This window comes from Puntigrus tetrazona, chromosome 2 (genome assembly GCF_018831695.1).
Source record: "Puntigrus tetrazona isolate hp1 chromosome 2, ASM1883169v1, whole genome shotgun sequence".
NCBI classification, from domain to species: Eukaryota; Metazoa; Chordata; class Actinopteri; order Cypriniformes; family Cyprinidae; genus Puntigrus; species Puntigrus tetrazona.
The window spans coordinates 23,118,249-23,132,391 of record NC_056700.1 but is presented as its reverse complement, the minus strand read 5'-3'; positions in this window follow the sequence as shown (position 1 = coordinate 23,132,391).

Genomic DNA, 14,143 nt, shown 5'->3' with positions numbered 1-14,143 from the left:
ACAGCAGCCTCGTGTTTGTATTATACTGAACAGGTTGCCATGTTCTGACTGTCTTTTAATGACATTACTGTTAGAAAGGTCTGTGGCCCTAGAGAGGTGTCTTTTATTGACATTATGAAATGAGGATAAATGTAGATTTGGTGGTTATAGTTTTGTGTATTTAGTTTTGTTTTTCTCCCCCAAACAAAGTTTTGCATTGGAAGTGATGGCCAGTGTTTTTCTGTTTTATTTCATTTTTTTACAAATTTGACATTGTGTGTAGTAACAACCATTTTTACATCCATTTATGGTGGTGGTATTTCTTTCTTTCTTTTTGTTTTATTTTGGGAAACATAACCGTTAACATTTGCATCGTCATTTGCACTTTCATAGACTATACTTGATACATTCCCAGTTTGTATGATGTGTAGCCAATAAACAGAAAGTATTGGTAAAGGTTTGCTTGGATTAAAAAGTTTAAAGTGCAGTCCTGTTTTGTTGTGGTTCATGAAAAACTAATGCATCAAACATACTTTGACATTAAACAGTGAAATCCAGTTCAATCTTTTCCTGACGGATTTGTTGATTTATTTTTAGTTGAAATATATATTTTTTTTTTGAAAAGGTTAGCCTTTTTCCTAAACTTGCTTTCTAACGTCGATTTGTGTAACTTCTTATTTTGAGTATCGTTTAAAAAAACACCCCTGTATCGTCTGTAGACGATGTCGCTTTCTTTTCAGTGTTTTGGCCTGAGTTTTTAACGACATTTGAAAGAAATATGGTTGATTAAAATTGAACGCTTGCACGAGACAAACAACTATTCTAGTTTTAGCGCGATATGGGCAGTCGCCCCCTTTCGGGCGCCGCAACGTCTACATCAGGGGTGTCCTGCACTCGGTCCTGGAGGGCCGGTGTCCTGCAGAGTTTAGATTCAACCCTGCTAAAACACATATACTATGCATGAAGTACTGAAGTACTTGATTAGCTGGATCAGGTGTGTTTAATTAGGGTTGCATCTAAACTCTGCAGGACACCGGCCCTCCAGGACCGAGTGCAGGACACCCCTGGTCTACATCAACGCTGTCAAGCCTTTAAAACCATATACGTACAAAACTTGCTAATCTTGTTGTCCTTTTATTTTCCGGTCCAAACAGGAAATCCACAGACGGCTCCGCACGGTTACGTATATGCAAATAGTTGATTGTTAAAGTATATTGCCATCGACTAAACCTGCAGATCTGAGGTAAGTGCATCACGTCCAGTCATATATCCTCATTTGAAGCTTGTTTTTATATATAGAATTAGTTTTTTAACCTCTGCTCAAACACATTTATTTTTTTGCTAAAAGGATGTAATACCTGGAGTTTGTCTGTCACTCCCCATCAGAGTTTTCAAATCAAGAAGTTGTCTTTTTCACCGCAGTACCAGTTCGTTCAGAAAAAGCTCTATTTTGACTCATAAGGACACCTTGCTGTTAAAAGAAACTGTCGGGTGAAATTAACCACTTAATTACGGCACATTCAAACTCAAGTTTTTATTTTATTAACAGGAATTTTCAGTACAATTTTAAAAACATAAATCTCACGCTTGGATTACAACGGAATGAACATGACACGTTTTCTACAGTAACATTTCTAACATTTTAACAGTTGAACAGAAAAAGTAAATAGAAACTGATTTTGCAACAATTTGACCAGACCAGTTGATTTCTGATCTTCTAGCTCTGTGAGGAATCTGTGGTCTTGAGCTCAGGTTGCCTGTTCACTGCCTTTCAGTATCTTGCTCTTGTTGAGATGAGGAGAGTCTGTGCTGGTGTCCAAAAGATGTGCCTGACACAGAATCCAACCATTGTTTTAATTTTAGCTGAAGTTACGCACAATATTTCTGCCTATTTTTTATTGATTAAAGAATAATTTGTTCAGTTGAACATTTCTGGAACTCACATTGCTTAAATTGATGATAGTGGAGATTATGTCTCCAGTGGCCATCTCATTATTGACCAGGTTTACCGAGGGGTTTGTTTCCTTGCGCTGCGTAGTGTCCTGATCCTTCGGCTTAATCTTCTCCTCTATAAGCCTGCAAGACATTGAAGATGAGGATCAATTTGACTGAATACGTCCGTGTCCACAAATGTACCTGGAAAGTAAAGTAGGTTTTCAGTTTTGTTTCGTTTTTCTACCCACTTTTCTAGCTCTCGCTTAATGGTGAAGTATTCATCCATGTTTTTTTTCAGCGCTGACACGACGAGGACTAAATTTTCGTAGTTCTCTACAGTGAGGTTCTTTGGATAGCCCCTCCTCAATGACTTTTGATGCTTAATCTTGTTTATTTTCTTAAGCACCTCGTCCACATGGATCATGTCCTCAGCTTCCAGTTTGGCATTGAGTGTCGAGTCCTGTTTTAGAAACATTCAACTTTAAAACATAAAAATAAAATCAAGGAATAAATTTTACTCTATTAAACAGACATTTAAAAGTTCAGTGTCTAAATTTTTATTTATTTTTTATTTTTTTTCTGAAAGGCAAAAATGCCAAAAATACGACTGGCTTAAAAACGTAAGTTAGATGTAACAATAAATTAAAACAAATTTATTTATGTTTTGTGTTTGAATTTATTATTTGTTACCAGTTATTAATGTTAACCAAAACCATAAAACATTCAATTCAATCATTTCAGCTAGTTGCTGAGAACAATTTTCTCATTTTTGTTTTGGTTCACAAACTAAAATGACTAAAACCGATAATCTAAAAACTAAGCACAAAACGAATGACATAGATTTAAAAGTAAATAATTCAGTCAAAAACAAAACAAAACAACCAAATGAAGTGAAATCTTGTACTTCATTTTTAACATTTGTGACAAAATGTCTTAAAATGTGCCAATTTTTTATTTGATTCGACATTGTTGATTGATTGTTTTTTTTCGTATTAATATAGATATAATTGATATAATAGATTATATTTATACTCATGAAATGGAGAGTGGTTCTTCCTGTGCAAAGATTCCAAAATTGTCCAAAAATATTTTGTCCTGAATTGGTCTTTAATGGCCCAAGTCAAAAGAGGCCACCTATTTCTGGTCCTTACCTCGAAGAAAGAATCAGCTGTTGGACTCTCTGGTTCAGCCTGCTGCTTCTGTACTTCAGCGATATTGCCTTGTATCCAAGAATCGAACACTGAAAGCAGTAGGCCGCTAAGTAAGATGAATGTCGAGAAGTACAGCAAGGCCCAAAACGTGTTTCCCATTTCATCTCTGGAAAACATAAGTAATGTAACTGTGAATTCATTCTAGACAGAAAAAAGCTGGAGAAAGTGAGTATTGTGATGAATGAGTAAGTGTAAAAGCAGTAAGTGGTACTCTTGTATTTTCTTATAGATATCCATCCATGAGTCTTGGGTTATGCAGACAAACAAAGTGTAAAATGTTGAAGACACATTCCCAAAGGCTGATGGATGACTAGTACTGAACAGTTCGACCCCAGCAAGAGCAAAAGCCTAAGAAACAATTCAAATAAATACAATTAAAAAACTGAGCAACAAAAACAACAAAGTTATAAAGTGTAAATATGTATACGTACCAGAAAGAAAACCGCGCTAATAAAAAGATCGTTTTCATCTCTACGAAGGTCTTCACAGTTGCTTTCAGTGTCATTTGCATTTGTTGCGTGGAACAAAGACAAAGGATCAGGCGAATCAAACGCAGACATCTAAAAAGAGCAAATGAACCGGTGAGTATGCATAATTATTCTATATTCTATGTGTCATGTTATAAAAATGTTATGAAATTGTCTATACATATCCTGTATATCCTGCTCTTTTTTGTACATAACGATCTGTTAATTGTTTACACATACTCACTGTAAATTCCCCCTTCTCATCTGTAATTTAATTTGTACATATTTATCACATATTTATCTTTGTAATTTATATTTGTACCTATATCCTGCACTTGCTGCTTATTGCACTCCTGGTTAGACCTAAACTGCATTTCGTTACCTTGTACTTGTACATGTGTAATGACAATAAAGTTGAATCTAATCTAATAACATGTGCTCTTAGTAACGGTAGTAGTCAGTTCAGCTGGTTAGTAGCTGTTTTTTGTTCTCTTAAGTATGGAAATAAAACATACTTTGTTAAAAAATTGAACTTAAAAATTCCACACCTGAAAATGGAAAGTGCGTCGGGATCAGAGGTGACCCTTTGTCCCACAAACAGAGTCAGGGTGATCAGAAGGTTTGTGATGTTCCCCAGCTCTGGAGAGATTTTAACACTGTAAGATTTTAGTCACTGCAAATGTATTTTTTTTTTTTTTTTTTTTTGAAAGCAACACCATGAAGTTGTGTTTTGATATGATGGGGTGTTAAGAGTGCCACAAAGTAACAGCTTAAAGAAAATACTACAATGCACATTTCACAAGTACATAAAAAAGGAATAAAAAATAAAGCCCACACTGAAGCAATTACTTTCATGTTACTTTTTCCTTTTTGTAAATAACTTACAGTATTCCTTCTTAAAAAAAGAAGAGAGAATGAGAAAAAGGTAAAAATACCCTCCAGAACATCTTGAAGCCATTACACCACCTGACCAGAGTTTCCAGTGCAAAGACTATCAGAAAAATCTGTTCACATAAATATAGCACAAATCCATGTTTCTAAAAAGGAAAGAAATGTCATTATAAGGTTTACTGAAATCATACACAGTGTAAGTTCTGAAGATGCAAGCCAATGCACACATAAAGGCACCTCTGCCATCTCACCTGTGAAATGAATGTGATTGTTTGGAGGACTGCAATTATGGAGTCGCTTACAACACAGCTTATTATCAGGAAACGGAGGACCTTCAAATAGTTTTTCTATATATCCAAACAGAAAGCCTTCTATCACTGTCATTTCACTACCTGCTTTCATCTAGTGCAGTGGTTTTCAACCTGTGGGCCGCGGCCCCCAGTGAGCCACAACGGTATTGCAGGGGGCCGCCAGTTATTATCAATAGAAATAATAATATTGCTAATGTACGTAAAAATGTGTAGTAATAATTAAATATCATAATTAATTAAATAAAAAAAAAAAATAAACTGTTACTATGCGTTCACTATTCCAGGTCGTTGATTGGTTTAAAAACAACCCGCCGATTTAGGCTATGTAACATATTTTTGCTGCATACATTTAAATTTTTTTTTTTTTTTTTGCAGTGGGCCATGGAAACATATGTGTTTGGTTGTGTGGGCTGTGAGTTAAAAAGGTTGGGAACCACTGATCTAGTGAACTACCTACTGGTCAGCCCTGCTAAAAACCCCACCACAAAATAACAATAGAATGTTTTGTTTTCCACTACAAATACCATTACAAACCCAGGCTAACGTTACAGTTAGTGTTTTACAGACAAAAGTGAATATAAAAAATGTAGAAAAAGCTTTCAAATGACCCTTTGTCCCTCAATATCGATATTTTTTCCGCTGAAACTCCAGCCATCCAGTCTTCGTCGACGCTCGCCGTGCCTGACGTGATTAGCAAAGCAAATATCAAAATAGCATTTCATTACTGTAAGAATACTAATCTGACTGAGATAAAGTAAGATTAACATCAAAATTTGTAAAAACTGTTCACTGTCTGTTACTGTACCGGGTCAGGATGTACCCTGTTGTCCATTTTGTCGGCTGCTGACAGAAAGTGACAAATTATATGAAACGTCCGTTTTCTTTGAAAAAAGATTCAGAACGTCATACTTGAATCGATTGGGGTTTTAAAGGAATCGGTTGAATGAACGAGTGACTAATTCATAAAGACAGTCGTATGGAACAAACGCAGAACAAACCTGTTATCTTTATGTATAAATATATAAATTAATACATCAGTCAGTATATTTGGCTCAAATTCAGGCTAGGTCTAGTACATTGAGTAGAATGTAATGTAATACATTCAAACTAATATTTGACACATTTAAAACAACATCAATTTTACAGTATAAAATGGGTAAAAGGGGCTTGGCGGTGAAGGAAGGGAAGATCTGTTTGTAAAAGTGTTACTAAACAAGTAATATGTAACGATCCTCACTTAGAAAGCATATATTTCGTGGTGCAGTGTATTATTATTAGTTTAAATAAAGGTCAAACAATAAAACAATGTCACATTTTGTCGCTTGTAGTTTCTTCTTCACTCAGCATTTATTATGTGGTTTATCTTAAAAGGTTACAATTGTTACAGAATAAAATAGATCACCTTCCTATTTCTTGACATGCATTTCAAGACATCGCCAGAGGGCGCTATAATCTAAGGCCTTTTTTTATGTATTGAAACGCACTGCAGATTTTGTTTTGTGTAGCATAATGAAATGCAGCAACATTTTAAAAACATACCATAGTGCATTTAGATGCCACAAAACTGCAATATGTACATTTGTTTTCAAATGTTTAGGCCTAAATGTTGAGTTCAATTTGAAACATTACCGTCATTGTGCTTTGAAACGAATCTCTCTTGACTGGAGAAATGAAAGCTGAACATGTAGAACATAAGAATATGGTCCAAAGATTGAACTCTCATGCTCATTTTACCAGGCTGTCCAATGAATAAAGTGCGCTAAAACTGAAGGAGGTGGACTTCATCAAAGGGAGGGTGAATCCTACGAGTTGAGCTTCCTCCACAGCGAGTGAGAGAGCGTGAAGAAAATCTTTACGAAGACTAGACTTTCCCAAAGTCTTTCCTCTCAGTCTCCGACTAGAACATGGACAGGCTTCGGTGGAAACATGCACATCCAGCACCACTTCATTTATGGCACAGAAGATGTCACATTTGTTCCTGAAGTGACGGCTCGTTAGTTCTGCCCTTAAAGGAAATCAACATGGGAAAAGTGCAATCGAAAGCCGGTAAGACACTAAAACGTATCAAGCGACTTTATTCTCACTCTTGTTTGTTTATTTATGTTTTAATAGCGCGTAAACGGAGAGAAAATCCAGAGGGTAAGGCGATGCATGTATAACGTTTATTATCCATACAGATATTACGTATGAAAAGGCTATTAAATGGGCGTTTGTGTTGTATTAGGAGATGTTTTCATGGAGGCTGAGTGTATTGGTGAAGTGGACAGAAACAAACAGGTAAGGTGACCATTTTTAATGTGCATGTTTAAGGGTTAAATCTTAAAGTTTTAATTGTTTAGTGAGTGCAACGTTTCTTGATAAAACCTAACTTTTATTAAACCATTATGAAACATTGCTAGATATTACATACATTATTTCTTAACATAGTAAACAGGCATTTATAGTCATTGCATACTGTCTTTTTATTGTAATATAGATGAAATGGACTACTAATCTGTTTAATATTATGCAGTGTGCGTTTTGCTTATTAAAATGTTCCCGTGAAAGCCCTTCTTCATTTGTACGTTACATGAGCTTCTACGTTACATTTATTTTGGTTGTTATGACCTAATGTCTGGTGCTAAACTCCAAATACCAATAGTTTTTGTTTTTAGTTTTTTACATGATAGACTGCAAGTTGCATTATTGTCTTTATTGTATTGGCTAACGTTGCAGTTAGTGTTTTACAGACAACAGAATATATATATATATATATATATATATATATATATATATAAAATGTACATGTTTTAGTACAGAAAAAGCTTTAAAATGACCTTTTGTCCCCCAATATCGGTATTTTTGCGCTGAAACTCCAGCCACTCCAGTCTTCGGCGCGCTCGCCGTGCCCGGCGTGGTTAGCAAAGCAAATATCAAACTAGCATTTCATTACTGTAAGAATACTAATCCTGAGATAAAGTAAGATTAACATCAATATTTGTAAAAACTGTTCACTGTCTGTTACCGTGCGGTCGGGATGTCCATTTTGGCGATTGCTGACAGAAAGTGACAAATAAGCGAAACGTCCGTTTGAAATGGTTTTCTTTGAAAAAGATTCAGAACGTCATACTTGAATTGATCGGGTTTTAAAGGAATCGGTTGAATGAGCGAGTGACTAATTCATAAAGACAGTCGTATGGAACTGTAAGGGTCCCCCTTTTCCTGCGGAGCGGAATCCAGAGGCCCTGGTCGAAGGTCAATGCGTGTTCGGCCTTTTCTTTGCGTCTCTTTAAAAATCACCGATATTTAGAAATCTTTTGCATTTCCAATTGTAGTACTGACCTTATACATGATTTTACCTGACTCCAATCTTTCGTGATTTTAGTTATATATATTTATTTAAATGTAACTGCTGATCCCTCTAGTTGTGATAAAATTTAGATCCTTAATTAACTACAATACTTCCTAGTTTCGACTTATCGTTCGTTAGGAGTCTGGGTCGCTTAGAGACCTTGTTTGGCCAGAACAGACTCACGACACATCTGGGCTAGTCCAGGTCTTAGTCAGAGGCTACCCGTGGATCGCTTACCTTAATGCAGCCATTTCCTCAATAGACTCAAAAGAGTAATTTTTGTATCGTTTCCTAAGTAATAGCATGTGTTGGAACCTTTTTTAGCTTCTTTTTAAGAAGAGACCAGGAGATCCTTGGTAAAGCAGGAGTTCGTTTTTATTTCGTTGCTGTAGTCATCTGCTAGTTTGAAGTTTATATGTTTCAAGGGGAGGAGTACACAGAGGTGGAGACCAATAAAACAAAAGTATGCAAATGCGATCAGGAACTTAGCCCAGAACAGGAACTTTCCCGATCCTTGATCTATTTAGCATCCAAGTGTCATTCAAATGCATAGGTGAAACAAAAGGCACAGTTGTACCTTAGGATTAGCATTCACACTTGACTTAGGACACCTACCAGATGTTCAAGAACTGAAAGACAAAAGATAACTGTCTCGGGGGCTTGGGCTTCCTGCTCTTAGAATGTAAATCACAATACACATTCAGCATATACTGTTATATATTGGAGTCTGTGTTTAACCTTTTGTCAATTTGTAATACAACACATGCTAAGCCAGTTTGGTGGCCAGAAGTCAAGATCTCAAAAACGTGCCCCCGGCTCCATCCATTGATCGTGGATCTGACTCACCCTAGCACGCCAACAATGCGGAAAACCTCAGAAGTCACTAACCTACTAGAAAAGTTATTTCAGACAATATTATAAGTGAACCGAGATTGGCGTTTATTTTGCCAGGCAAGAATAGTTTCCAAATTGGTATAATTCATAAACATTTGCACAACTGTTCAGCAGTACAAAAATAACATGAAACAAACTAAAGCAAACTTAAAAGGTCATTTATACCTGGTCTTTAGAAAAGTACATAGTATGGTGTATGAGGACACACTCCACGCTACGGGCCGATCTGGCTACAGAATCGCCGCCTTGTTGTGTTTTGTCACTTTCCTTATATACTCAGACCAGACAAAGAGATCCCAAATTTAGTTGTAAAAACCTTTCGGTGTTTAGGCTCCCGTGCTCCAGGGTCACACCTGGCTGGAACACGTTCAGAGACCCCAAAGGAGGGCACACCTCCTTCTCAACAGAACTCAGTTCTACCAAGTTTTAATCTTTCCCATAATATAAGTGATTACTGTGAAATTGAGACCAATTTACCAATCGCACTGAGACCTTTCAAATGAGACCGATAGATGAAAGTGAAGAACAATAGGTTCACAAGACACATGATATATATAATGCCTTATTCCTAATTAAACCAATTAGGGTGTTGTTTACTCTCTTTTTTTGTTCCTTTGGATATCCCTTCTTAGAATAGTCTTATTGCACTTACAGGTTTTGATTCAGCTCCTTACAGAACAAAGCATGAGCGATGGGAGTGAAATAAATACGCTTTAAACAAATAGTGACTCGAGGAAATAGATCATAGTAATATTTTCCCCCCACTGGACTGTACCATTAATGCAGGTGTTTTCAAGCTGTCATCTTTATGTATAAATATATAATTTAATACATCAGTCAGTATATTTGAATTCAGGCTAGGCCTACTATATTGAGTAGAATGTAATGTAGTGTAATGTAATGAAACAAAATCTTTTCAAACTAATATTTGACACATTTAAAATAACATGTTCAATTTTACAGTATAAAATAGGATTATAAAACGGTATGAAAAGGGGCTCAGCTCTAATGGCGGTGAAGGAAGAAGGGAGGATCTGCTTGTAAAAGTGTTACTAAAAAGTAATATGTAACAATCCTCATTTAGAAAGCATATATTTCGTGGTGCAGTATATTATTATTAGTTTAAATAAAGGTCGTAAAATTAGTATGTATGAATGTATCAGAGTGATCATCTGCTGTCCTGCTTAGTTATTGATGGAGAAACAAAGAGAAAACAAACAATATCACGTTTTTGTCGCTTGCAGTTTCTTCTTCACTCAGCATTTCTCATGTGGTTTATCTTAAAAGGTTACAATTTGATAATGGCTAATACCACAAAGAAGGATTTTAGGATGGATAGTAGGGCTATGCACATTGTGTCGCAGGCTTAGCGTTTTGTTGCTGGAATATTTGGTGTTTTCTGTTACTATTTGTGTATTAACGTTTGCCTGTTGCTCTGTTTCCTGTTTGTCGTTAAAGTGGTCTTTCAGCTAGTGCCCTCTAAAACTAACCAAAACCAGTCTAACTGTAACATTTAATATGTAACATCAATAAATAATGTAATTATTATAATGTTTTTTACATTTAGAGCGAAATGCTTTACAGAGCTGTTATCCGTTTACATGTTTAATTTCTGTCCAATCTGGCCTCTTAAAACTAATCAGGGTTTTTAAGCTTGGGGAGCTTGTTTGTATTTGTACTGTATAAGTATTTGTCAGTGTCTGTACAGTACTAGTGTTGATGTGTTTACTGCTTCTCCTGAGAAGATGCTTGTGTAGTTCCAAATTCTCAGAGTTCCGCTCACTGTTGTGACATCATAATGAAGCGTCTGTTCTGGCCGCTGTAAACCGCTGTTCTGAATAATTTTCTTCTGTTGGTGTGTTAGGAGTGAAAAGAGCGAAAGCTACTTTCGTGACTTTGTGCAACTATTGACGACAAATACTGAATTTGCTTTCAGCAGTCATTGTCCACAATGGCACTGTTGAGGAGTGTATTCAGACAACTTTTTGAGCGTTTTGCTCACTTCTTGCGCAGGAGGAGACACCTTTGAGGGCACAGCAGCGTCCAGCGCAAGACCTGGCGGCCCTAGAGAAACCTCCAGAGGCATCTGCGACAAAAGCGGGTGAGAGCGAGGCCTTCAACATCACTGCCGGAAACCAGAAGCGCAGGAGGAGACGCCGCCAGGTAAGTTACCTGAGATACCAGCTTGCACTGAAAAACAAAAAAAGGTTTGGAATCAATTTTCACTTAGACATTACTAGTAAATTTCACAATTGTTTATAAAGAAACCTCAACACGCAGAATTAAATGTAACATTCTGAAAAAGAAGCGGTGCTGAAATAGTACTGTCTGTAATACAATAATCTTTATTCACAAACTTGAAACATAATATTTTTACAGTATGGAGAGAAAGAGAAGGAAAGGCAGGTGAAGAGAAAGGTGTGAAGAAGGAGAGAGGGATGAATGCAGTAGGAAAAAAAAAATAAAGACGAGGCTGACGAAGAAGAAAGAGAGACACTTAACCCTGAAAAGAGAAAGGATAGAGGACATGCGCTGCAGAAAAAGAGAGATGGAGAGTCTAGAAATTGTGATGGAGGGAGGAAGCGAGCATAGAGAGGTTGGGAAAAAAGAAAAGGAAGAAAAAACTGAAGGAGCAAAAGACTACTGAGCCAACACCACGTCTTGTGGAGGCGAAACCTCTGCTCATTCTAGTCACTCCTCAGTGAGAGCTTCCTTACTGAAGCCAATAGAAGGAAAACTTCCAGTGCTTTCAGGAGTCTGTGAAGACCTTCTTCCACCCGCTGCTCCCTTCAAGCCCCTGCCTCCAGTGACTAAACTGCCCGCGTGTCCTCAAAATCCAGTTCCTGCACCAGAGGAAGTGTCTCTGCTATGGCCTCCTCTTCAGGTGGATCCTCCCGAGCCGCCGGCAGTTCCTCCACATCCCACTCCAGCACCTGAAGAAGTGTTTTCCCTCCGACGCTCCCACCTGAGTCCTTCCAAACAACTGGTGGTGCCTCCGAGCCCCGCTCCTAAAACATGAAGAAGTTGTTGATCTGCAACATTCTTCATCTCAGGTTTATCCTTCCAGTCCCGTGGGACCTCAGCCGCCCACTTCTTCTCAGTTTGAGCCGCCTCCGCAACTCACGCTCATTGACATAGAGGATGACATAGAGTCAGAGTTCGCGGACTACACAGGGAACTATCAGGCCTGGAACTTACCCAAGTCTGAAAGCCCCCGATCGATGGAGGCTGAAATCAGACCGAGGAAGACGATTGCTTGGTTGGAGAGTGACAGCGAGTTGCTAGAGGAAGTGGTAGAGGTCCAGGGATGTGAGGAAAAGAAAGATAACCCTGATGAAATGGGAGACTCCAGTTCCATGGAAGGGCATCTGGATGGCGCCGCACAGAACAAAAAAGAGTTGGAGACCCAGCACAATGCGAAGGTCCAGGAAGTGCCACAGAGCCGAAGAAAAGTGTCCCGTTTTCTGTTCGCCTGGGCAGAAAAGAAGACCAAGGAAAGGGAGGAGAAGAAAATATTGAAAGAGAAGGAGCAAAGAGAGAAAGAGTTGCTGCTTGAACGCTACAGAAATGATCCAAAACTGAAGCACTTGTTGTTTAATAAGCACAACCGCCACTACTGCTCCGGATGAAGAGCACGGTCCCTTCCCGAAACATCCTCCTTACCTTTAACCTGCAGCACAATTCTGTGTACAAATAAAATAAAAATGCAAACTAAAAGCTGATGGACCCATGCAAGTTTCCTGACTACTAAAACATAAAAGCATGTGTTTAATGTTCAAATGTGTAAGATGAAAACACGTTTTATATTTTCATACACGCACAGGAATGAAAGATTCATCTCAGATCACAATATTAGATTTGAGAAAGGTATATTACAGGAAATTATGTGCGTCATGAAAGCACATCACCTGCCACTTCCTCTCTTAGAATACATGTACTTTATGTAGTCATTTAGCAGATGCTTTTATCCAAACCAACAAAAGAGCAATAAAATTTCAAGGATACATATCATGCTATTGTTGTTCTTGAACAACTTGCATTTACTTTATGCATTTAAAATTCATAGTGTTTAAAATGTACATGCACACTGTTGCCACTGTGGTTTTAAGCTGGTCTTCCAGCTAGTGCCAAACCCCTGTAAAAGAACATCTAGAAAGGGCAAACGAGCAAAAGAAAAGTGGCACTTGTCTGGCACGACCATGATCCTTCCCACATTGGACCTAACTATAAATTACCTGGACCCGTCCCCTATAGATGCTTTTTCTGGAGTTGTCAGAGCAGTTTTTTTTTTTTTCAAGCACAGAGTAAAAGTAGCATCTAATTTGAATATTTATTCAGCTGTTATTGCTGTTAGTTTACTTTGTTTTCAGATCTGCAAATCCTACTCGCTTCTCATGAGCGCTCTTTCTAGAGTTGGCCCATAGTGACGAGAGAGAATGGGAGGAATAAAACAGATCACCTTCCTATTTCTTGACATGCATTTCAAGACATCGCCAGAGGGCGCTATAATCTAAGGCCTTTTTTATGTATTGAAACGCACTGCAGATTTTGTTTTGTGTAGCATAATGAAATGCAGCAACATTTTAAAAACATACCATAGTGCATTTAGATGCCACAAAACTGCAATATGTACATTTGTTTTCAAATGTTTAGGCCTAAATGTTGAGTTCAATTTGAAACATTACCGTCATTGTGCTTGAAAGCGAATCTCTCTTGACTGGAGAAATGAAAGCTGAACATGTAGAACATAAGAATATGGTCCAAAGATTGAACTCTCATGCTCATTTTACCAGGCTGTCCAATGAATAAAGTGCGCTAAAACTGAAGGAGGTGGACTTCATCAAAGGGAGGGTGAATCCTACGAGTTGAGCTTCCTCCACAGCGAGTGAGAGAGCGTGAAGAAAATCTTTACGAAGACTAGACTTTCCCAAAGTCTTTCCTCTCAGTCTCCGACTAGAACATGGACAGGCTTCGGTGGAAACATGCACATCCAGCACCACTTCATTTATGGCACAGAAGATGTCACATTTGTTCCTGAAGTGACGGCTCGTTAGTTCTGTCCTTAAATGAAATCAACATGGGAAAAGTGCAATCGAAAGCGGTAAGACACTAAAACGTATCAAG